Source organism: Hemitrygon akajei, chromosome 5 (assembly GCF_048418815.1).
Source record: "Hemitrygon akajei chromosome 5, sHemAka1.3, whole genome shotgun sequence".
NCBI lineage: Eukaryota > Metazoa > Chordata > Chondrichthyes > Myliobatiformes > Dasyatidae > Hemitrygon > Hemitrygon akajei.
The window spans coordinates 187033800-187058887 of record NC_133128.1 but is presented as its reverse complement, the minus strand read 5'-3'; the positions used below and the strand labels follow the sequence as shown (position 1 = coordinate 187058887).

The 25088-nt window shown below is 42.1% G+C and overlaps 1 protein-coding gene across 2 annotated transcripts in view; it reads right to left on the bottom strand.

The window, feature by feature from the left end:
- Nucleotides 1–25088, bottom strand: part of LOC140728560 (ceramide synthase 6-like) — a 292767-nt gene that overhangs the window by 159262 nt on the left and 108417 nt on the right. The gene's annotated exons all lie outside the window — the stretch shown is intronic.

The following is a 25088-nucleotide window of genomic DNA, read 5'->3' as shown; positions in this document are numbered from 1 at the left end:
AAATTTGATTTAGATCCTTTCCCCTTGTTTTAGAGTGATCTAAAGTAAGTTTCACAAGGTTGATCCTGAAGTGGTTATCCTTTGAGAAGGGATTGAACACACTGGGTATGTACAGTACGTATTCAAGTTCAAGTTGCTTTTATTGTCATCTCGACCATAAACTGCTGGTACAGTGCACAGTAAAAATGAAACAACGTTCCTCCAGGACCCTGGTGCTACATCAAACAACAGAGAACTACACTAGACTATGTGAAACAGCACAAAGCTACACTAGACTATGTAAAACAACATACAAACTGCACTAGACTACAGACCTGCACAGGACTACATAAAGTGCACAAAACAGTGCAGGGCAGTTCAATAATTAATAAACAAGACAATAGGCACAGTAGAGGACAAATTACAATGTTAGTCTAGACTCTGAGTATTGAGGAGTCTGATGGCTTGGGGGAAGAAATTGTGGCACAGTCTGGTTGTGAGAGCCCGAATGCTTCGGTGCCCTTTGCCAGATGGCAGGAGGGAGTACAGTTTGTATGAAGGGTGCGTGGGATCCCGTTAGCTTTACAGGTGCAGCGTGTGGTGTAAATGTCTGTAATAGCGGGAAGAGAGACCCCAATGATCTTCTCAGCTGACCTCACTATCCGCTGCAGGGTTTTGGGATCCGAGATGATCCGAGAGGATCGATATATCCTCTGTAGAATGTGGTGAGGGTGGGGGGTGGGAGATGGACTTCTCTCAGCCTTCGCAGAAAGTAGAGACGCTGCTGGGTTTTCTTGGCTATGGAGCTGGTGTTGAAGGACCAGGTGAGATTCTCCGCCAGGTGAACTCAAAGAAATTTGGTGCTCTTAATGATCTCAACGGAGGAGCCGTCAATGTTCAGCAGAGAGTGGTTGTTTTGTGCCCTCCAGAAGTCAACAACCATCTCTTTTGTTTTGTTCATATTCAGACACAGGTTGTTGGCTCTGCACCAGTCTGTTAGCCGCTCCACCTCCTTTCTGTATGCTGACTGGTCGTTCTTGCTGATGAGACCCACCACGGTCGTGTCATCGGCGAACTTGATGATGTGATTCGAGCTGTGTATTGCTGCACAGTTGTGGCTCAGCAGAGTGAATAGCAGGTGACTGAGCACAGAGCCCTGGGGAGCCCCTGTGCTCAGTGTGATGGTGTTGGAGATGCTGCCTCCGATCCAGACTGACTGAGGTCTCCCAGTCAGGAAGTCTAGGATCCAGTTGCAGAGGGAGGTGTTCAGGCCCAGCAGTTTCAGCTTTCCAATCAAGTGCTGAGGTTCCTTAAGCTTTACAAGCTTGAGAGGTGATAGGGTAGAAACTACAGATAAAACCAAAGAATTGTGATTTGGTAGATGTTTCCCTTGACTAGAAGTCTAGTAATAATGATCAAGGTCTCAGATCTAAGGGAAAATCATCTAACATCATCATAATTATCTGCCGTGTCAAATTACCTCCTTTGTTCTTATCAGATTATTCTGAAGTGATTTGCCATTGGCTTCTTCTGGGCAGTGTCTTTACAAGATGGGTGACCCCAACCATTATCAATACTCTTCAGAGATTATCTGCATGCCGTCTGTGGTTGCATAACCAGGACATGATATGTATCAACTGCTCATACAACCATCCACCACCTGCTCCCATCATTTCATCTGACCTTGATTGGGGGGCTAAGCAGGTGCTACACCTTGCCCAAGTGTGCCCTGCAGGCTAGCGGAGGGAAGGAGTGCTTTACACCTCCTTTGGAAGAGATGTATCTCCACCAAAAAACCATAAAGATGAGATATTTCTTCATTCAAATATAAACTTTCAATGTTTCATCTTTATCATCATGTATGCTCAAGGTAAAGAACTACAGATGTGTTTGGATAAAGGAATTATTGTTAATGAAATGGTGCAAAGAGCTGGGGTTGGGATGAAGGTTCAGCCATAATCTTACTCTCTGCATTTGTTAGAGTCATGCAGCCCAACGCTAATATGCCAAATCTATTGCCTATTGAGCTAGTCCTAAATGCCCACATCTGGTCCCTATCCCTCTAAACCTTTCCTATCCATATACTTATCTTGACGCTTTTTAAATGTGGTGAATGTGACCAACTCAACCACACTTTTTGTGAAGAAGCTGCTTCTGATGGAGGACCTGTCCTGGGCCCAGCACGCAAGAGCAATTACAAAGAGAGTGCAGCAGCACCTTTGCTCCCTTAGTAGTTTGCAATCATTTGGCCTGACTTCTAAAACTTCGACAAACTTTTATAGAAGTGTTGTGGAGAGTATATTGATTGGCTGCCTCACAGCCTGCTATGGAAACACCAATACCTTTTAACAGAAAATTCTTAAAAAAATGTAGCGAATACAGCCCAGTCCATCACGGGTGAAGCGTTCCCCACCATCTAAAAGAAATATTGTTGCAGTATTGCAACATCCATCATAAGGAACTCCATAACCCAGAACACGCTTGCTTCTGCTGGCATCAGGAACAAGGTATCGGACTCAATTCACCAGGTTCAGGTACAGTTACAAACCAACCATCAGGCTCTTGAACCAAGGGGGATAACTTCACTCAACTTCACTTGTCCCATCACTGAAATGTTCCCACAACCAATGGACTATCTTTCAAGGATTCTTCATCTCATGTTCTTGATATTTATTGCTTATTTACTTATAATTGTTATTTCTTCTTCTTGTATTTGCACATTTTATTATCTTCTGCACTCTCATTGAATGCCCCAGTAGGGTGATCTTTCATTGATACTGCTCTGGTTATTATTCTATAGATTTATTGCATATGCCCAGAACAAAATGAATCTCAGGGTTGTATAAGGTGACATATATGTACTTTGATAATAAATTTACTTTGAACTTTGATTGTCCGATCTTAAGCCTCTACCCTGTTGTTGTTAGTACCCTCTCACTGGGAAAAAACTATGTGCTTTTACCATCTCTGTTTTTCATGATCTTATTAAATTCTATCAGGTCCTCCTTCAAATCTACTTACATTCCCAGAATGAAGTCTTACTTAATGCAACCTCGCATCACAACTGAGGGCCCCGAATCCAGGCAACATCTTGGTAAATCTTTTCTACACTCTTTCTGGCGTAATAACATCTTCCCTATAACAGGGTGACCAAAACTATACACAATGCACTGCACAGCTTCACCAACATCGTACATAACCGTAACATAATGTTTCAACTCCTGTACACAATACCCTGACTGATGAAGACCGGCGTGCCAAATGCCTTCTTCACCACCTTGTCTACGTGTGAAGCCACTTTCAGAGATCCATGCAGTTGAACTCCTCAGCTCCTCTGTTCCATCACGTACAGTACGTCAGTCTTCTACCACTGTGTACATCCTACTCTGGTTTCATGGTAAGATCCACTAACCTATTGGTGGAAGGCAGGGGCAGACAGTGGGGAGCTGCGTGAACTCAGCTGTAGCGAGGACTTGGTCTCGAGCCATAGTGCCTCCTGTTCACAGCTGACCAGGAGAGAGGGGGAGCTGGTGCTCTCCACTAGGGGGCAGTGTGGCACGGCAGCCATGTTGGAGTTGGTGCTCCCCACTGATGCACCATCAATAACTCACGCCGAGACTTAGGAAGTGAGATATCGGCTTTTATTGACTGAAGAACAACACTACATCCTGGGGAAAATGAGGGAGAGCAGCAGGCCACAGTCGCCTTTATACAGGGGTCTGTGGGAGGAGCCACAGGGGCAGTCAGCAGGGTCTTGGGAGGAGCCACAGGAGCAGTCAGACAGGTATATCTGGTTCACCACACCCACCCAGTGTTCACCTGACAGAAGACAAGCTGTATTGCGTTCAACTGCAGACTCTGGCAAAATTCATGGGTCTGGGTCTACCTTTTTCTGTGTGTGACTATTTTACTGATATCTTTTAGAACTATAAAACCATACCATACAGGAGCAGAATTAGGCCATTTGGCCCAATGAGTCTGCTTCACCATTTCATCATGGCTGATCCAATTTTCCTCTCAGCCCCAGTCTCCTGCCTTCTCCCCATATCCCATCATGCCCTGACCAATCAAGAATCTATCACCTCTGACTTAAATATTCATAAAGACTTAGCCTCCAAAGTTGCCTGTGGCAAAGAACTCCACAAATTCACCACTCCCTGGTTAAAGAAATTCCTCCTCATCTCCATTCTAAAAGGATACTCTATTCTAAGGCTGTGTCCTCTGGTGTACTTCTCCATGTCCACTCTGTCAATGCCTTTCAACATTCGATAGGTTTCAATGAGGTCACTCCTTACTCTTCTGGAGTCCAGTGAATACAGGCTCAGAAACATCAAACACTCTTCATATGATAAGCCACTCAATTGTGGAATCATTTTCGTGAACCTTTCTTGAACCCTCTCCAGATTCAGCACGTAGGTACAATATGTGCCTTGTGCTGTGTGACTGTTGGTACTGTACTTTGTACCTTGGTCCGAAAATAAAGTTGCTTCATTTGTCTGTATTCATGGGTATTCATGTATGGTTGAACGATAATTAAACTTGAACTTGAATTTCTAAAATGCGATATGTTACAATAATACCTCCCACTGATCTGGACCATTGATTTTATATCATTAATCGGTTAAATATTTTATACTGCTTGCTCTGGTATGTATGGTTGCATAGCGATTTACATAAATTTCATCTGATGGTTCTAAATTCATCCACTTAATGGTCCGATTTAATCTGGTGAAAACTGGATCTGCTGGGTCGTTGCCGAGTTTGCACTTAGCATGCATCTTTATAACAGGAACGTCATAGCAGAATGTAGACCAAGATGGAGTGCCATCAATTCAAGTCCAAGTTTAATTGTCATTTAACCGTACGTGGATGCCCATGAATACAGACAAATGAAGTAGCATCACTCTGGGGCCAAGGTGCAAAGCACATTAGCAACAGTCACACACGCACAAGGCACATATAGCATCTATAAGACAGCAAATAAACATCTATTCACACAAAAAATGTTTATATTTTCATGTGCAGCTTGTGCTTATTTTGCTTCTCAATGCTGTTGCTTGCTATTTTCTTTGCACAATTTGCATAGTTTTCTCTCTCTCTGCACATTGGGTGTTAGTTTGTCTTTTTTAATGGGTTCTTTTGAGTTTCTTGTTCTGTGGCTGCCTGTAAGGAAGTGAATCTCAAGGTTGTGTAAGTTATACATACTTCAATAATACATGCACTTTGAACTTTTCCACGTGTGCCCTATATCATTACGTTAAACGATAGGTGAAACAGTCTTTCTGTTGATTTATAATGAATATCTACGGTTGCTAGAGAATGAATTAACCACAGAAATAAAAATGAAGTGTGCAGCAACAAGAAGATTTCAACATGCTCCAGGCCACTTCTGCAATTTTCTCCTGTTCTCTAATCCTTCAGCTTTTGAGATTCCTGGAAGGTACATTGAATAGTGGCAGCAGGTCTTGGGCAAGAGAGCCTATCAAAGTGGAAGGGCCTGGGCATGAGAGCAAGGAACGGTCCGAGGTTTGGATGAGGGGCAAGGGACGGGCCGGTTCAGCTCGCTGCTTTGTGAGGTTTACTCAACTCTGCGCTGGACTGAGGCTGCGGCCTGAAGCGAACGGGCTTCTGAATCAGCTGCAGTGATGTCTGACTATGAACTCACTTTTGTGAACTCCAGTTCTGAATACTATTTGATTACTTTTATTGTTTGTTTGATTATTTTCCCTCTCTCTGCACATTAGGTGTTGGACTGTCATTTTTAAAATGGGTCCTATTGGGTTTCTTTGTTTAGTGACAAATCTCAAGGTTGTATAAAGTATACATACTTTGATACTAAATGTACTTTAAACGTTAAAGTGCCAGAAAATTTTAAAAATCTGATTAACAATCCCACTTTGAATTATAAAATACCAGATAATAAAAAAATCCAATAAACAGTCATAATTAGATCAAAAATATAAGTTTTCACTGAGTTGGGTTAAGAAGTTGATATGAAATGGAAGTTGAAAACAGAAGCTATCATATGTCAACCAGTCACAATGCATGTTAGCAACCATTTATTACTTTAATTCATGAACACAATTACCTTCTGTTTGAAGGTATATTTAATATTGTTCAGGAAATGTAGAGTAGGATTGACCCTGTAAAATGTTCAAGAAATTGTTCAAGAAATGTAGACTAGGATTGTAGAGTAGAGCAATAGAGATGATTTAGCAGTAAAAGATACTTGACTAATAAGCTGCAAAATTACAAGCCATAAGGAGGCACAAAAACAAGAGAACAGATACTTAATACAACAAGACAATGAGGCAACAAAGAACTGGTTAAGGCTGGCTGGTTCTTATTAGTGAGCAAGGATTGTAGATGAGAGCTGGGTTTAAACAGGCTGCAGGTGATGATTTAGAAATGAGTGTCAGGTGAATCTTGTTAGCTGGGTGGAGACTAGGAGGTATAGTACCTATAAAAAGTATTCACGCCCCTCGTAAGTTTTAGAACATAGAACAGTACAGCACATTACTGGCCCTTCGGCCCACAATGTTGTGCTGACCCTCAAACCCTGCCTCCCATATAACCCCCCACCTTAAATTCCTCCATCTACCTGTCTAATAGTCTCTTAAATTCACTTGAGTATCTGCCTCCAACACTGACTCAGGCAGTGCATTCCATGCACCAACCACTCTCTGAGTAAAAAATCTTCCTCTAATATCCCTCTAGAACTTCCCTCCCCTTACCTTACAGCCGTGTCCTCTAGTACTGGGCAGTGGTGCACTGGGGAAGGGGCGCTGGCTGTCCACTCTGTCTATTCCTCTTAATATCTTGTACACCTCTATCATGTCTCCTCTCATCCTCCTTCTCTCCAAAGAGTAAAGCCCTCGTTCCCTTAATCTCTGATCATAATCCATACTCTCTGAACCAGGCAGCATCCTGGTAAATCTCCTCTGTACCCTTTCCAATGCTTCCACATCCTTCCTATAGTGAGGTGACCAGAACTGGACACAGTACTCCAAGTGTGGCCTAACTAGAGTTTTATACAGCTGCATCATTACATCGCCTCTCTTAAACTCTATCCCTCAACTTATGAAAGCTAGCACCCCATAAGCTTTCTTAACTACCCTATCTACCTATGAGGCAACTTTCAGGGATCTGTGGACATGTATCCCCAGATCCCTCTGCTCCTCCACACTACCAAGTATCTTGCCATTTACTTTGTACTCTGCCTTGGAGTTTGTCCTTCCAAAGTGTACCACCTCACACTTCTCCGGGTTGAACTCCATCTGCCACTTCTCAGCCCATTTCTGCATCCTATCAATGTCTCTCTGCAATCTTCGACAATCCTCTACACTATCTACAACACCACCAACCTTTGTGTCGTCTGCAAACTTGCCAACCCACCCTTCTACCTCCACATCCAGGTCATTAGTAAAAATCACGAAAAGTAGGGGTCCCAGAACAGATCCTTGTGGGACACCACTAGTCACAACCCTCCAATCTGAATGTACTCCCTCCACCACGACCCTCTTCCTTCTGCAGGCAAGCCAATTCTGAATCCACCTGGCCAAACTTCCCTGGATCCCATGCCTTCTGACTTTCTGAATAAGCCTACCATGTGGAACCTTGTCAAATGCCTTAGTAAAATCCATGTAGATCACATCCACTGCACTACCCTCATCTATATGCCTGGTCACCTCCTCAAAGAACTCTATCAGGCTTGTTAGGCACGATCTGCCCTTCACAAAGCCATGCTGACTGTCCCTGATCAGACCATGGTTCTCTAAATGCCCATAGATCCTATCTCTAAGAATCTTTTCCAACCGCTTTCCCAACACATACGTAAGGCTCACTGGTCTATAACTACCCGGACTATCCCTACTACCTTTTTTGAACAAGGGGACAACATTCGCCTCCCTCCAATCCTCCAGTACCATTCCCGTGGACAACGAGGACATAAAGATCCTAGCCAGAGGCTCAGCAATCTCTTCCCTCCCCTCGTGGAGCAGCCTGGGGAATATTCTGTCAGGCCCCGGGGACTTATCCATCCTAAAGTATTTTAACAACTCCAACACCTCCTCTCCCTTAATATCAATATGCTCCAGAACATTAACCTCACTCATATTGTCCTCACCATCATCAAGTTCCCGCTCATTGGTGAATACCGAAGAGAAGTATTCATTGAGGACCTAGCTCACTTTCACAGCTTCCAGGCACATCTTTCCACTTTTATCTCTAATCGGTCCTACCTTTAATCCAGTCATCCTTTTGTTCCTCACATAATTGAAGAATGCCTTGGGGTTTTCCCTTACCCTACTCACCAAGGGCTTCTCATGCCCCCTTCTTGCTCTTCTCAGCCCCTTCTTAAGCTCTTTTCTTGCTACCCTATATTCCTCAATAGACCCATCTGATCCTTGCTTCCTAAACCTCATGTATGCTGCCTTCTTCCACCTGACTAGATTTTCCACTTCACTTGTCACCCACGGTTCCTTCACCCCACCATTCTTAATCTTCCTCACTGGGACAAATTTATCCCCAACATCCTGCAAGAGATCCTTAAACATCAACCACATGTCCATAGTACATTTCCCTGAAAAAACATCATCCCAATTCACAACTGCAAGTTCTAGCCTTTAGCCTCATAATTTGCCCTTCCCCAATTTAAAATTTTCCTGTCCTCTCTGATTCTACCCTTTTCCATGATAATGCTAAAGGCCAGGGAGCTGTGATCACTGTCCCCCAGATGCTCACCCACTGACAGATCTGTGACCTGACCCGGTTCATTACTTAATACTAGATCTAGTATGGCATTCCCCCTAGTCGGCCTGTCAACATACTGTGACAGGAATCTGTCCTGGACACACTTAACAAACTCTGCCGCATCTAAACCATTGGAACTAATCAGGGCCAATCAATATTTGGGAAGTTAAAGTCACCCATGATAACAACCCTGTTAGTTTTGCACCTTTCCAAAATCTGCCTCCCAATCTGCTCCTCGGTATCTCTGCTGCTACCAGGGGGCCTATAGAATACCCCCAGTAGAGTAACTGCTCCCTTCCTGTTCCTGACTTCCACCCATACTGACTTAAAAGAGGATTCTGCTACATTCCCCACCCTTTCTGTAGCTGTAATAGTATCCCTGACCAGTAATGCCACCCTCCTCCCCTTTCCCCCCTGCTCTATCTCTTTTAAAACACTGAAATCCAGCAATATTGAGAATCCATTCCTGCCCTGGTGCCAGCCAAGCCTCTGTAATGGCCACTACATCATAATTCCATTTATGTATCCAAGCTTTCAGTTCATCACCTTTGTTCCTGATGCTTCTTGCATTGAAGTACACACACGTTAGCCCTTCTACCTTTACACCCTTTATTCTGCTTCTCTTTCCTCAAAGCCTCTCCATATGTTAGATCTGGCTTTACTCCATGCACTTCTTTCACTGCTCTATTGTTCCAGGTCCCATCCCCCTTGCAAATTAGTTTAGTTTTCAAATTAGTTTTCATGTTTTATTTTACAACAATAAGTCACAGTGGATTTAATTTCCTTTTTTGACACTGATCAGCAGAAAAAGTGTCTTTCATGTCAAAGTGAAAACAAATCTCTAACAAAGTGATCTAAATTAATTTCAAACGTAAAACACAAAATTATTGATTGCATAAGTATTGACACACCAAATCATCACTGGTGCAGCCTGTAAGTTCTAAAAGTAACATAATTAGTTAAATGCAGATCTGTTTTTCGAGACCTGAGCGCTGTCAAGGTGTTTCAATCGTTTTTAGTAAAAATACACCTGCATCCAGAAGGTCCAGCTGCTGATGAGTCAGTATCCTGGCAAAATCTACACCACGAAGACAAAAGAACACTACAAGCAACTCTGCAAAAAGGTTATTGAAAAATACAAGTCAGGGGATGGATACAAGAAAATTTCCAAGTCACTGAATATCCCTCAGAATACAGCTAAGTTAATCATTGAGAAATGGGAAGAAGCTGTAAAACCATCTAAAGCAGGCCGTCCTCAAAACTGAGCGACCATGCATGGGTCTAGTGAGGGAGGCCACCAGGAAACCTATGACAAATCTGGAGGAGATAAACACTTCAGTGGCTGAGATGGGAGAGACTGTGCATACAACAACTGTTGCCCGGGTGCAGCGTTACGAGAGAGTGGCAAAGAGAAAGCCGCTGTTGAAAAATCTTACATAAACTCATGGCTCGAGTTTGCCGTTTAGAGGCGTTTAGAGCTGTTGTAGTGTGGAAGAGGGCGGACAGAGTGAGTCTGGCCTTGGTGCTGTCACGAGGGTAGCTTACCAGATAGAAGGCTCCTCACCTCTACTTGGTGGTGCCACCTTCCTGCACGTAGTGAGTACTTGATGCATGGGTGATCAATGGCTTTGCAATAAGTGCAAGCTGTTTCTCCACCGGTGTTCATGCTCTTGGTTGGGGAGGGAGGGCTGGTTAGGGGAGCTCTTGCTAACTACATGGGATCTGGCAGATGACATGCTATAAGATGTCTGTCAAATCAGAGGACCTGAGTGATGTAGTTTTTGAGGTTGGCGGACATCTCAACTTTCAAGCACTCCAAGCGGGTGTGATGGTAATGGGTCAGCAGCCCTTCCACATTCCAGCTGCACTCCGCCATGAGGGTCCAGAATTCCACGGTGTAATCCAAGGCCGACCATAAGCTTTGATGGAGGCAAAGTATCCGATCCACTGTTTCCCATCCACTTCCCAGAAGGTCAAAATCCCAGCACATCTCAATGGTCAAAGTTTTCATATTTATCCCAAATGGCAGTTTTATTGTCCCAGTTAGCAGCAGCCCAGGTCAGAGCTCACCCAGTCAAGACAGAAATAACAAGGGTAACTTTGGTTCATCTGTAACATACAGAGATAGCTGGAGCCCAAAGTGTGAGGCACACTAGGACGGGAAGTTGTGGCATCAGTTTGGAGATTCATCAAATCCACGGTTTTGAGGGAAGACATTGCCCATCACAGTGCTGCTGTCTGGAGACAGAGTTAGTTAGGAATGGTGAGCAGATGGTCAATAACTTCCTGTTGCTTCAGGATCATGTGCTCCTGTTGACAAACGACTTTCTTTTGACAAGCATACACCACTGTGACAATTTGTTGGTTCACTAATCCTGTTAGGAAACATAGTGGAGGCTTGACTCAAAAGCAGAGCGACAGAGATAATTTAGCAGTAAACTGTATAATAACAAGCCACGAGGGGACACAACATTAATGAGAACAGATACTTAATACAACAAGCCAGAGTAACTGAAGGCTGGGAGCAACTGGTCGAGACTGACTCCTCCTCCTCCTCCTCCTTTTAATGGTGGTTGGCAGTCCAGCTTAAAGATGCATTACCACCACCAACTGGACTGGAGTGTGGTGTAGAGAATTGGGAAATAAAACCCCTACTAGGTCAAGTCAAGTCATCAAGTCACTTTCTACTGTCATTTTGACCATAACTGCTGGTACAGTACACAGTAAAAATGAGACAACGTTTTTCAGGACCATGGTGCTAGATGAAACAGTACAAAAACTACATTGAACTATGTGAAAACAACACAGAAAAAAAGAAACTACACTAGGTGCAGTCCTACCCAGGATTGCATAAAGTGAACAAAACAGATCTTTATCAAATGAAAACTAAATTATCCCAAAAGCCCTATAGATCGCAAGTAATGAAAGACACTACTGTGAATTAAAGTCACTTCCATAACTTAATAAAGTTTTTAAATGAAAACTATCAACTCCAAAAGATAGTAGTGAATCCTGCATTTTATTTCTTTCAACCTTATATGCTTCACACTGTAAAAGATTATGTTCAACTATTTCATAATGATGTCAAAACCTACACACCCCAGAGCGATGTTTTCCAACAAGATATAAAGAATAATTTAGCATCGTATGCCCAATTCTACATTGAGTTAGAACAAGGACAGTGAACGAGAGCTGGGTTAAAACAGGATTTGGAAATGAGTGGCAGGTGACTTCTGTTACTGGGGAAACCAGGAGATGCCTGCCTGCTATCAGGGTAAAGACTGGGAGGTGCCTGTCTGTTATCAGGGTAGAATCTGGGAGATAATTGCCTGTGCAGGCATGACAGATATGAAATTTGTCCCAGATTCAAAATATATCTCAAACTCCCACCTCCTTCTAAGGTCATTAACTTCTGTGAGATAGATTTGTCCTTTCCATCTTCATTCAGAGTAGGACACAAGTTATGTGGCAGAACCATACCAGCCTCCATACACATCAGTTCAAGTGTTATGAGTTTTTTTATCATATTACACAGCTGACCAATGTTCATATTTGAGCTGATGACCCTCCATAACCTCTCTTCGTAACAGCACTTTGTAATTGCACTTAGATGCAATTATGAAGGGAGTGACCCTACTTTCTGAGAAGTTTCTGTAGATTCAGCATGATATCTAAAACTCTGACAAACTACTATGGATGCTGGTAGAGAGGATAATGATTGGTTGCATCACAGCCTGGTATGGAAACACCAATACTCCTGAACAGAAAGTACTGCAAAAATAGTGGATATGGCCTGGTTTATCATGGGTAAAGTCTTCCCCACCACTGAGCACATCTACAGTGTGCTGTCACAGGAAAGCAGCATCCATCATCGAGCACCCCCACCACCCAGAACATGCTCTTTTCTCGCTGCTGCTATCAGGAAGAAGGTACAGGAGCCTCAGGACCCACACCAGCAGGTTCAGGAACAGTTATTAGCCCTCAACCATCAGGCTCCTGAACCAGTGGTGATGGCTTTACTGGCCCCATCACTGAACTGTTCAGTGGACTCACTTTCATGGACTCTTCATCTCATGTTCCAGATATATATTGCCTATTTATTCTTACTATTATTATTTCTTTTCTATTTGCAGTTCATCATCTTTTGCACTTTGGTTCTATGTCTGCCCTGTTGGGTGTGGTCTTTCATTGATTCTATAGTGTTTCTTGGATTTACTGAGTATGCTATGAGAAAACGAAGCTCAGGGTTTTATATGGTGACATATATATACTTTGTTAATAAACTTATCCTATGATTATACCTCCTGATTACACACAACTATTAGACATGATGTCCAGCATCAAGTGATGGGGAAGTCAAAACTTAATTTGGTGAGGAAAATCAAAGCAACTGTTCTTAAGTTCAAAGTACATTCATATTCAAAGTATGTATACTTTATACAACCTTAAGGCTTGTCTGCTAAAAAAAAAACCATCAAGCTATTGGGGTGGCATGGTAGAGTAGTGGTTACACACGCATTACAGTACCAGTGACCCAGGAACAATGCCCACTGCTGTCTGTAAGGAGTTTGAACGTTCTCCCCGTGACCACGTGTGTGCACCGGTTGGTAGGTTAATTGTCCCGTGATTAGGCTAGGATTAAATCAGGGGATTGCTGGATGGCACGGCCAAAGGGCCAGAAGGGCCGTTCTACACTGTATCCCAATAAATAAATAATAAATAAATGAAGACCTGATGTGCAGAGAGAAAATAAATCATGCAAACAAAAAGTGCAAGCAAATACCATTCTGAACTAAAGTCCACAGACACTTAGTTCAACACAGAGCAGAGCAGCGATCTGCACCAGCCCGTTCCTCGTTTCAGGCCTCCACACCCAGATTTTTCAATTTGGCCTGGCGCCTAAATCATCCAAAGCATCAGGTTCAGTTGCCTCGATACACTCTGGGGCCTAGCCCGCGCCACCTCCATTCGGCCTGTACCCGACCCTCCCATCCCTCCCATTATGAAATACTTCTCATTGTCATTAGTTCTGTCTTTTTTTGCACCCATTTGTTTGCACCACCTAGACTCTGCAAAACCTGGGTATCCTAACACACAAGCAAAGAAGCAGCTTCACAGCCGTAGTAAAGCTGCCCCAGCATCTCTAGTGATATGGTTTCATTTACACTTTGTCTACCTTCATTGGTTTATTGTCCGCTCCTGGCCTCCAGCGCTCAAATTTCCATTAGCTAAACCATCATAACCAATGCTTATTTCTTCTTGCTCAGCACTCTTGTCCTTGCTTCACTCACTTAATTTGCCCACTAACTCTCAACGGATTAATTTAATATGGCTATTTGGAACCCCTCAGTGGTTTTCATAACTTTATCCCTTCAAATCTCTACAGTGGTTAAGAAGGCTTGTGATATGCTTGCCTTTATTGGCCAAGACAGAATACCAGAAGATGATTCCTCTGGTGGGAGAGTCCAAGACCAGAGACACAGCCTCAGAATAGAGGGGCGTCCTTTTAGAACAGAGATGAGGAGGTATTTCTTTAGCCAGAGAGTGGTGAATCTGTGGAATTTTTTGTCACAGGCGGCTATGGAGGCCAAGTCATTGGGTATATTTAAGGCGGAAGTTGATAGATTCTTGATTGGTCAGGGCATGAAGGGATATGGGGAAAAGACAGGAGATTGGGGCTGAGAGGGAAATGGATCAGCCATGATGAAATGGTGGAGCAGACCAGATGGGCCATATGGTCTCATTCAGGTCCTATATCTTAATGGGTTTATGGTCTAATACAAGAGCAGGGACACTGATCAAGTGTAGAACAAACTAGTGCTGTTAGACTAAGAGTGATGTGTGTGGTGATGTGATTGCAGTAGGAGGGGATTTATGTGATTGTTGACAGGGCTGGAGAATTATTGTTCTTTGGAGAGATTATCTGGAATGAAGTCAGTTGCTTTTAAATAAAAAAAAGCTGATGAGAGATTTAATTGAGCCATACAGAATTATGAGAGTCCTAGACAGCATGAACTTGAACAATCTATTTTCCTTAGAAGATGACACAACTAATATTATACAGACAGTTCAATAAGTAGGATTAGACAGGAACTGAGGAATTTTCTTTTTTAGACTCGGCTGAGTAATGCTATTGGAACTAAGTGCATAAAAGGATGGTGATGGCAGAAACCCTCGCATAAAGTACAGTACTACACAAAAGTCTTGGGTGTATGCACAGTACTATAGTTTTGCCAACTTGGAGTGGAGAGCGAGTTTGTAAATCTGGTGGGAGCAAAGGATGTTGGGAATGGTGGGGGGGGGGTGGAGTGCCACGGGAGGGGTGACAGAGAAGGTATGCCAGGGGTGGTGAGTGGCACGGGTGCAGATGCACCCAGCCCAGGTACACCAGGCAAGGTCATTTGATTCCAAACAATTGGTTTATTAATCATTACAAAATGTCTCTCTGGTGCTTCCCACTCCCTCCCCTTTCCCTTCCCACCTTCCTAACCATGATGCTCCTCTCCCTGCCCCCTTCCCACTCTCAGTCCACAATAGAGACCCATATCAGAACCAGGTTTATCATCACTCATGTATGTCATGAAATTTGTCTTTTTTGTGCAGCAGTACCCTGCAATGCATAAAATTACGGCAGTACTGTGCAAAAGTCTTTGACACCCTCCTATAGCTACGTGCCTAAGATTGCATTTCTCTTTTCCTGATAACTGCCTGCAAGAAAATGAAACTCAAGGTAGTATGTAGTAACATTTACAAAATTTGATAATAAATTTTACTTTGAACCGAAACAGGCAGAAGGGATTAATTTAATTTGCCGTCATGTTCAGCAGAGAACGTATGGGCTAAGGGCCTGTTCCTGTGATGAACCGATCTTTGTTCAATGTTTGCATGGAAGTGCAAGAATGCAGATTCAACGCACTAATTGCTAGATACCACAAAGTTCCAAACAGATATTGAAGGCTTCAGTAAATAATTTTCATCATACTGTAGATACATATTTCCCCTTTTCTCCACTGTACACCAAGACCAGGCAAACAAGGATATCTACGTTTTACACCTACAGTACTGTGCAAAAGTCTTAGGCACATATTTGGTGCCCAAGACTTTTAAACAGTACTGTGTTCGTCAACATGGAGCAGAGAGCAAGTTTGTAAATCAGGCAGGAGAAAAAGGTATTGGGAATGGTGAGAGGGGAACCCTGCGGGAGGGGTGTGGGACCGGTGGCTGAGGTGGGGCTGGTGTGGGTGCAGACACACCCAGCCTTGAGACACCAGGCAAGGTCTTTTGATTACAAATTATCGGTTTATTGATCATTACAGAATGTCTCTCTGGTGCTTCCCACTCCCTTCCCATTTTCCCAACCATGATTCCTCTCTCCCTGCCCCTTCCCACTCTCAGTCCACAATAGAGACTCATATCAGAACCAGGTTTATCATCACTCATGTATGTCATGAAATCTGTCTTTTTGTGCAGCAGTACCATGCAATGCATAAAATTACGGCAGTACTGTGCAAAAGTCTTTGACACCCTCCTATAGCTACGTGCCTAAGACTGTTGTATACTACTCTACCTGGATGAACATGAAGAGCTATAAACTAAAAGACGAAGAAGCAGGAGCTAGGAGATGGAATTAACTTGCCTATTTCTTACCCAGCAAGGACTTAATAGGCCAAAAGATCATCCATGCCATAATTTCTACAAACGTTCTTGTAGCTTTGATTGTCCTTTACCCCATAAATTATAGACTTATGACATTATTATGGATGGAATTTCAAAAGTTCAAAATATTTTCACTTGAAGCAGCTTTTCCTTTCTACTTCATAATTTTAATCTAACAAAATCTTGAAACGGTATTAAAGCTAGATTTATTAACAGACACAACATCACTTTTAGTTTATACTGGGGATATTTTCTATCGTTCTACTGAGAGAAATAATTTAACATGGCCCGATTGATAAATGGTTAGAATATGCAGTATTAACTGGGTTAGTTCTGGGGATTCGTTACACAAATAAAAGAATAATTGTGAAATCAGATTTTCCAAGCTTGAATTATTAATAGCTGAGTTTGTTATTTTGCTTTACTCACTTTTATATACACCAAAGATGAAGGCTACTCCCATGACATTTCAAACTGTAATAATACAATTTCCTGATGGTTCATTAAACTGAGTCTTTTAGAGCCCATTTTTCCCTCACTATTCCCCAGAGTCTGCTCAATGGAAATGTTTTTATCTTGACTAATTCTTCTGTTTCCACTGGTTGCCTGGTGTATACCCTGATGAAATATGCTTATTTCTCCTGCCTCACGAATAAGAAAAGCGTTTAATTTATCTTAGAGGATATTATTCTTCCTTGTCATGCTTTACTGAGCAGGAACCCACTCAGTGGAACATTTAAATGCCTTGGAGCCTCAATACACAGTTCTGAGTTAGCCATGGTGGTAACCGGCAACAGTTCAGCTGAAACAGCAAAGCACGTATCATTATCAGAAACTTTGCTTACTTTGTCTCCAAAACCTGCACCACTCCTTTCATTCTCCTCCATGAGTTAAAATTTACTTTTACTAAAACTTATTTAGCAAAGTAAATTTTATTATCAGAGTACATACATGTCACCACATACAGCCCTGAGTTTCTTTTTCCCATGGGCATACTTAGCAAATCCATAGAATAGTAACTATAACAGGATCAATGAAAGATCAAGTACAGCTTTGAAGACAACAAACTCTGCCAATGCAAATATAATTAAATAACAATGAATAATGAGAGTATGAAATAACAAATTAACGAGTCCTTAAAGTGAGATCATTGGTTGTGAGAACATCTCAATGGACGAGTACAGTTATCCCCTTTAGTTCAAGAGCCTGATGGTTGAGGGGTAGTAACTATTTTTGAATCTGGTGCTGTGAGTCCTAAGGCATTTGTACCTTTTGTCTGATGACAGCAGCAAGAAAAGTGCATGAACTGCGCGGTGAGGATCTTTGAGGATGGATGCTGCTTTTCTATGACAGTGTATCATACGGATGTGCACATTGATTGGAAGGACTTTATCCATGATGTGCTGGGCCAAATCCACTATCTTTTGTAAGATTTTCCACAGGATTAGATAACAAGGGTTCTAAGTTATCAGAAACCTGCCTAATCTATTGCAACATACAGTATGTTACTATGATACAGATTGCTTAGGAAGAACGTACATGACCATTCACAGAGAATATTTAAAAATTGTGCTTGCAAGGTTTATTCAGCCATGTTATGCTATTTTCATCAAAGTTATGAAATCACAAGCAGATTTAGTTTAGTCAAATTAGAAAAGGCAGAAAAATTATCAGTTAAAGATTCTCTACCTATACACGTTTAAATATATAAAGGTCGGGATATTTTATTAAGATTTTTTGACAGAATGCCTTGACAAAAAGAGAACAAATGCTGAACTATTTCAATATAAGTAAGCTGAGCAAGAAGCCAGCAAAGTAAGAATAGAAATTGAACTGACTGAGGAAGATTCTTAAATTGTTGCTATTGCACACGACTGTTTTCTGACTCACAGCACCAAAGACTTTGGCACTACGTAGTTGGTTCCTGATTCATTTAATCAAGAAGCTAATGAGTTGGCTGAAATTTCTGCAAGCATATATGCCTTCACCCAGTCAGGAATGGAGCCCAGCAATCAGATTTAGTAGTGAATATATATACATATAAATATTTTTTCCTGGGAAAATGCTCCCCAGTCTTTGTCTTCACTCTTTTCTTGTACTTGAATTTTGATGTTTCCTCAGTTCAATCAACCAAGAAGTAAAAACCAAAGAACACAACATCACTCAAACCATAAGAGTTCCTGTGATGTCCAGTAGATACTGCTAAATCCTGAATTAGTAATTTATACATTAGCTGAGGCTTAATTACCTAAGGTTGTGTGGAAGTATGCAAATAAATCAAAGTTCAAAATGTTCAAAGTCAATTTATTATCAAAGTACATATATGTCACCATATACAACCCTGAGATTTATTTTGTTTTGGACAAACTCAATAAATCTATAGAATACAGTATCAGTGAAAGACTGCACCAATTTGGACCAGTGTGCAAAAGACAACAAATTGTGCAAACACAAACAGAAACACATGACAATAATAAAGAAATAAACTATAAATAGTGAGAACATGAAATGAAGAGCCCATTTGTTGTGGGAACGTTTCAAAGATGGGGCAAGTAAAGTTGAATGAAGTTATCCTCATTGTTTCAAGAGCCTAATGGTCGAGGGGTAATAACTGTTTCTGAACTGGATGGAATGAGGCCTGAGGCTTCTGTACCTTCTTGATGGCAGCAGTGAGAAGAGAGCATGTCCTGAGTGGTGGGGGTCCCTGATGATGGATGCTGCTTTCCTATGACAGCATTTCATGTAGATATGCTCAATGGCGGGGAGGGCTTTACCCATGATGGACTGCGCCGTATCCACTACTTTTTGTAGGATTTTCAGTTTGAGGGCATTGGTTCTCTCCGCTACTCATCGATAGAAGTTTGTCAAAATCTTTTTAAAACTCACCTTTAAGTTCTATTCCAAATGAGTTTTGAAATGATATGAAAACTAGAGATTCTTCAGATGCTGGAAATAGAGAGGAACATACAAAATTGCCGGAGAAACTCAGCAGTTCGGGCATCTATGGAAATGAATTGATGTTTGGGTTGAGAATAAGAAGGCGGAGGAGAGGTAAGAGGCCAAACTAGAAGCTGATAGGTGAAGCTAGGTGGGTAGGGGAGGGGGGATGCTCAGAGGTGATAGGTGGAATCTGATCTGAGAAGAGAGTGGAGCATGGGGGAAGGGGAAGGAGGATGGGCACCAGAGGGAGGTGGTAGGCAGGTGAGGAGAAGAGGTAAGAGGCCTAGAGTGGGGAATTGAAAAGGGAAGGGGAAGTGGGAGAAAAAAATACCCAAAGTTGGAGAAATTGATGTTCATGCCATCAGGTTGGAGCTGCCTGGATGGAATACGAGGTGGCCATGGCCTGACATTTCAGAACGAGAATGGGAATAGGAATTGGAATAGTTGGCTTCAGGAAATACTGCTATTTGCAGATGGAGTGGGGGTGCTCAACAAAGTGGTCTTCCAATCTAATTCTGCTTTCACCAATGCAGAGGAGGCTGCAGCAACTGATGCCATTTAAAAATTGTTTGCTCCAAGCACTGTGTAGTGCCAAGGGGCACACAAGTTCGCTAGTTTGAAACTGTTCGGTAACAGTGTCCTGTCTCAACTAAGTGGCATGGCATCCCAAATAAACACCGGTTATCCAAGCTATCTTCTGGATTTCTTTTTGCTCTTGTTGTCCCAAAGAAGCGGCTGCCTTGATTAACCGATGGCCCAATTAATGAGAATCTACTGTATTCTTCTTTGCACGAGGAATTATGGCTGACCTTCTCAACATTATAGTTGCTGTTCAACTTACATTTTAGCTTAAGTTTTCTAACAATCTCTCCAGCATCCATTATTTAAATTGTGTAGAGACTGTAACTACACACCCAATAACAAGTTGGTGTTTTTTGCAAATTTATCAGTCACAACATCATTTTGTCCAGATCTAGCACTGGAGGAGGTGCTACAATATGGGTGAGATTGTGAAGGGCTTGGAAAACAAACAAGGCAAGAAGTGTAAAATGCTTTGTTCCACATAGAGACATCACTTTCCTTTGACACCAAAAATACAAGAGTACTGAGTGAAGGGGGTCTGAGGAAATGCCTGCTCACTTCACACTCGATGTTGGACAAGCAACCTGACAATTTAAATGTCCTTGGGATATCCCACCATATATTACAATCAACAGAATACTTTTCAAATACAGTATAATGGTTACTATAATTTAGCAGTTATTATGCATGGAGTATGGCTCAACGAAAATCATTAGTGTAGGTTATCACTTTTTGTTACACAGGCAATCATAGACTTGAACAACAAAATGTTTTGTCTCGTTTTTGGTATTATTAAAATAACAGACACTTTTGTGAGTTATTTTAGTTGAATAGCCATCTATTAGATAGCAAAATAAATTTAGTGCATGTTCGGCCAACATATTCCAAACAAAATTGGTAATACTTTTTTAACAGAAATACAGTATATCCACAATTAACTAAAGCTAATTTTAACTTGTAAAACTCATTTCAAATTTTACTAATGTGTCATGGTAATGAAAATGCATTCAGGGCAAAGCTGCATGTGTGAGTCAGCAGTTAATTTTAACTTATTGTATCTAATGACAGAATAAATTAAACCAGTGGCAGAAAAATGCTGAGGTGGGGGGGAAGAGGAAGCAGCGAGCTGGAAGGTGATAGGTGAAGCCAGGTGAGCGGGAAAGGTAAAGGGTTGGAGAGGAATGAATCTGATAGGAGAGGAGAATAAACCATAGGAGAAAGGGAAGGGGATGAGGACCCGGGGGAGGTGATAGGCAGGTGTGAAGAGGTAAGAGGCCAGAGTGTGGAATAGAAGAAAAGGGGAAGGAGGGTATTTTTTTTAACCGGAAGGGGAAATCAATGTTCATACCATCAAGTTGGAGGTTAGACAGATGGAATATAAGGTGTTGCTCCTCTATCCTGAGGGTGGTCTCATCTTGGCACAGGAGGAGGCCAGGGACCGACATGTTGAAACGGGAATGGGAATCAGAATTGAAATGTTTGGCCAGTGGGAAGTTCTGCTTTTGATGGATGGAGCAGAGGTGCTCCCCCAATTTACAACGGGTCTCACCAATGTGGAGTTGGAATGCATGTAAAATAGCAGGATTCTGAAAATCATAATTTTTGTAAAATGCTTATGATATTCCAATCTATCCATTGATCTCAAATTTATGTTACAATCTTTATTTTGCTTTCTCTACACTGAAACAAAAGTATAAGCTGTAATCTTTGCTTTTTACTTTCTGATTTGCTGGCTTTGAGAATTCTTTAATTGAAAGGCCAATTAATCATGTGTGGCTCCTGTTATCATCAAGTGAAGTTTATTGTCATTTAACTATACACATGTGCAAACAAGACAAAGTTTCTCCAAACCAGGGTGTAAAGCACATAAGTACACATAACACACATATAATGCACAATAACTTAGGAAAGTAGAATTACATCTACAAATGAATTATGCATAAACAAAGTAAAGTGCATAAATCAAATATTGTGGGAACAGTACAATTATCCAGTCACACTTTGAATGCGATGCGGCAGGGAGTTCAGAAGCCTAATGGCCTGAGGGAAGAAGCTGTTTTCACATCCTGACTATAGTTGTTGTCTTTATGCATCGGAGACTCCTGCCTGATGGTAGAAAGTCAAAGATGGATGGGTGGGATCCTTGATAATACTGACTACACTACGAATGCAGCGCTCCTGATAAATTTCTCGATGGATGGTAGGGAGACCCTTACGTTCCTCTTGGCCTTTCTCATAGGCCTTTGTAGGGACTTCCTGTCTGACGCTCTGCTGCTCCCATGGGGATACTATTTGTCAGGACACTCTCAATGCTGCTCCTATAAAATTCAGTTAAAATGGTGAGGCGAAGGGAGCCTCACTTGCCTGAATCTCCTTGGGAAGTGGAAGCACTGCTGTGCCTCCTCAATAAATACAGATTCACGGCTAGATCTTTAAGAGATCTGCTGTGAGCACTCTACCTTCACTGTGGACTGCAAATCTGGGTCACTGCAATTAATTTTGCTCCAGTCAACTGTAAATGCAGCTTAAGTCAGTGCATTGCATTACCGATTCCTCATCAAAGGAAGTTTTTATAATAGGCTTGCGCCGGTAACTGGGAATCAACAATCAACCTAAATCAGCAGCACAATATATTCTGGTGGCATATGTAGATGGTAACATATAAAACATACAAAACATCTTATAAAACGACAAATTAATAAACAGAGTTTGAAAAAAAATATGTACCAAGCTGAACAGTGTAACTCACCACTTAATGCAGTCCAGTCAGACTTATCAACTCCAGCTCAATTCTTTTCAGCCTGAAAAGAGGATGTGTCCAAGTTGCATGCCATCTTGGACAATGACTCCCATCCACTCCATAATGGACTGGTTAGGCACAGGAGTACATTCAGCCAGAGACTCATTCCACCGAGATGCAACACTGAGCGTCATAGGGCCATCAAACTTTACAACTCCTCCTTTGGAGTGTCAGACACCCTGAGCCAATAGGCTGGTCCTAGATTTATTTCTACTTGTCATGATTAACTTATTATTATTTAATTATTTGTGGTTTTATATTGCTATATTTCTACACTATTCTTGGTTGGTACGGCTGTAATGAAGCCCAATTTCCCTCAGGATCAATAAAGTATGTCTGTATGTCTTTCTAATGCCTCATGTTAATTACTATGTCAACTGTGTGTCACGATGAGGTCACCCTCAAGGTGGAAGAGCGACACCTTCTACTCCATCTGGGTAGCCTCCAACCTGATGACATGAACATCAATTCTTCCTTCTGGTAAACAGATTCCCCCTCCCCCTCCCCCTATTCCTCACATCCTTTTTTGGTCACCTCCTCCAGTAAGCCCACCTGACAGTTGACATACTGAACCAAAGATTTTATAATATATTGCTGCACTCTTGTCCTTCCGCAGAAATCATAATTCAAACTTGGCTGCTAAAGACTGTATTCTGTCAAAGCCAACATTTTACATGGTAGATTTGCCAGGGAATCAAGTACAAGCAGATTAGATATATTGAGTCAGCATTATACAAGACACCTGTCTTGCTGGTCTGTCTAGGTAACTGTACACAAGCCTTTCCCCAGTGATAGGAATTTAACCGATTTGCATTAATCTGGAACAATCCAATTACCTGAGTTAAATGGAATATAGGAATTTAGTCTTAAGTCATCATCCACATATGCAATTTCTGTCACAATTTTTTAAGATAACCCCTTTGGTTGCCTTCTTTCAATTTAGCTGATTTAAAATGGCACTGGTGATGACCAATGACTACTTCTTGGTGGCAAAATACAAAACAATGGAAACTACAAAGCATCTTATTAATAATGCTTTATTAATAATGATCAATGCTAACAATGGAGAGGTGTGCAGACGTGAAACTAGGCGAGCAGAGGCAGAGGCAGAGATAAAGTCGAGGTATGCCAGAGGCAAGCAGAGGCAGGAGTGAGGAAAGTCCAGATGTCTGATCCACTTAAATGCTGGGCAGCGTTGGAGAGGTCAGGTATGGGCTGAATTGTGGCAGCGGGGTCCAGGCCCCAGAGCTATCAGAGAGCAAGGAATGGCCCAATGTTTGGATGATTTAAGTACCAGGTTAGATTGAAATGGTCAGGGTGTTGGGACCAGAGTAGAGTAATGGGACTAGTCTGTTTTCTGCTCCAGAACGTTTACTCAGCTTTGCACTGAACTGAGACTATGGCCTGCTCCAGGTGCAGTGAACTCTGGCTTCGTGTCTGTGATCCCATGACGTTTACTCAGCTTTGTGCTGATCTGCTCCAGCTACAGTGATGCCTGGCTTCGTGTCTTTCATAAAACTTGACTTCTGAATGCTATTTGCTTACTTTAATTGCAATTTTTTTTCTCTCTGCGCATTAGGTGTTTGTTGGTCTTTTTTAAACGGGTTCTTTTAGGGTTTCTTTGTTTTGTGGCTGTCTGTAAGGAGACAAATTACAAGGTTGTATAATGCATACATACTACGATAATAATTCTACTTTGAACTTTGATTCTCTAATTACGGATTAGTCTTGTGGTTCATCTCCAAGCCTGAAGCTCAGCTGAAAGACCAGTTCTGATGAAAGGTCAATAATCTGAGATATTTCTCTTCGCACAGATGCTCTGTGGCCCACTAAACAATCTTTAGCATTTTGTTCAGATTTTCAGTATCCACAGTAATTTGCTTTTGTTTGTTAGCACTTCACTGTCTTTCTGCCAAAGTTCAAGGCAGGATCTGATCTGATGATTGAAGAATGCAAGAGTGACTTCATTGAACTTCCACACATCTTTCTTGATTCATAACCGTTCAGCAATTCTGCTTGTCGTGTTGCTTTACGGACTGCTGTGATCAAGCATTTTGTGGTTGTCCATTGTATGCGAAGATGGCAGAAAACCTGTGCGGGAGAGTTTTTGAAGTGGAAAACTCATTGCACTGGGCAGCTCCACTCTCTCTGACCGCAGAAGTTCGGGTCCTGTGGTACAAACAGCATGACAAACTGGGGTCTCTCTTCGTTGCGGTGGATGACCATGACTTCTCCTGTGCCTCGTCATGCCCTTTCTCAACATGGAGCGTTGCAGCACCACCTTCCTGGCCACTGGATCTCACTGTTGATCTCATCCACCCAGTCCACATATGACTTTGCATGCTAGGACAGGTGTAACCGCATTTTACCAAGGTATGAG